Genomic DNA, 1,522 nt, shown 5'->3' on the forward strand with positions numbered 1-1,522 from the left:
CAGAGAGAGAGGGAGACACAGAATCTGAAACAGGCTCCAGGCTCTGAGCTGTCAGCACAGAGCCCAACGCGGGGCTCAAACCCACAAATTGTGAGATCATGACCTGAGCCAAAGTTGGCCGCTTAACTGACTGAGCCACCCAGGTGCCCCCGTTCTCCTATTCTTTTATATAGTAAATCTTTCTGGGGATCTTGGGGAAAAGCATTTGAGGATCAGGAAGACCCTGAGAAGGAATAGGGTATTCTCCAGTTTAAGAAGGGGAAGCATTGGAATTGTGGAAATCTGAGCTCTGGGTCTTAATTTCTCTTTTCTGCCAGTATGTGTTTAGGTGAGACACAGTGGTTCCTGATTCTGTGTCTCTAATTTTGTTATGTAATAGGAATTCCTTTTAAATCTGAAGTATTTAAGATAAAAAGGCATGGCATCTCCAACTTACTTTCAACTAATTGAGAGTTAGAGATGATGAGGGAAATGGAACAAAATGTAAACAGTCGGTGAATCTGGGGAAGGGTACGCAGGAGTTGCTTGTATTATTTTTTGTGAGCTCAAAAACTTGTTAAAAACATCCAGAGAATGTTGGGGGAATAGGAGTCAGTGAATGCACTGCCTGTGTCAGGGCCACCGGAAGTCTGGAGCAGGAGAGGGGCAGAGATGTTGGGGGTAACTGCGGATTAAAGGATTGATGAGTGTGCTTCAACTAACTTCCAAAGTCAGGAGGTAGGCAAGATAGCAAGGTCACCATAAAGTTGGGTCAAGACTGAATCAAGAGGTTGCTGGATCTGAAACCAGTAGAACAGGATTTGAAACTAGTAGATACTTAATTCCTTATTGAAATTTCCATTGAGGTACTTTGGAGGCTTAAGGACGTTTAACTTCAGTGGATGGAAACAGGCACTATGGTTGATGTGACCACTTGATCCTGATCCTAGTGGGGGGTGTGTGTATGTATGTGTGTGTGTGTGTGTGTGTGTGTGTGTGTGTGTGTGTATTAAAAGCATCATCCTAGGCTGCTGGAATGGTCTTACAAAGGATGAAGTAAAAGTATATTAAAGTCTATACCATTCCATAACTTCTATGCAAGTAAGAGATAAATAACCACAGATCAAATGGAAAAATCAAACCAACATTTACTGTAGTCTCAGAAGATTCTTGGGAGATGGGAAAAGGGGCTTGCATCCTTCAAGATGAGTAGGCACTGGGAAAAGCTCAGAAACTCTGGGTACCAAGAACATGACCTGCCCATCAGAAAGTGTCCCACAAGAGGTATCACCATCCCAGACTTTAGCCTCTACTACAAAGCTGTCATCATCAAGACAGTATGGTATTGGCACAAAAACAGACCCATAGACCAATGGAACAGAATTGAGAACTCAGAAGTGGACCCAAAAGTATACAGCCAACTGATCTTTGACAAAGCAGGAAAGAATATCCAATGGAAAAAAGACAGCCTTTTTAACAGATGGTGTTGGGAGAATTGGACAGCAACATGCAGAAGAATGAAACTAGATCATTTTCTCACACC

The sequence above is a fragment of the Hyaena hyaena genome, unplaced genomic scaffold (genome assembly GCF_003009895.1).
Source record: "Hyaena hyaena isolate Hyena2069 unplaced genomic scaffold, ASM300989v1 scaffold_281, whole genome shotgun sequence".
In the NCBI taxonomy this organism is placed as follows: domain Eukaryota; kingdom Metazoa; phylum Chordata; class Mammalia; order Carnivora; family Hyaenidae; genus Hyaena; species Hyaena hyaena.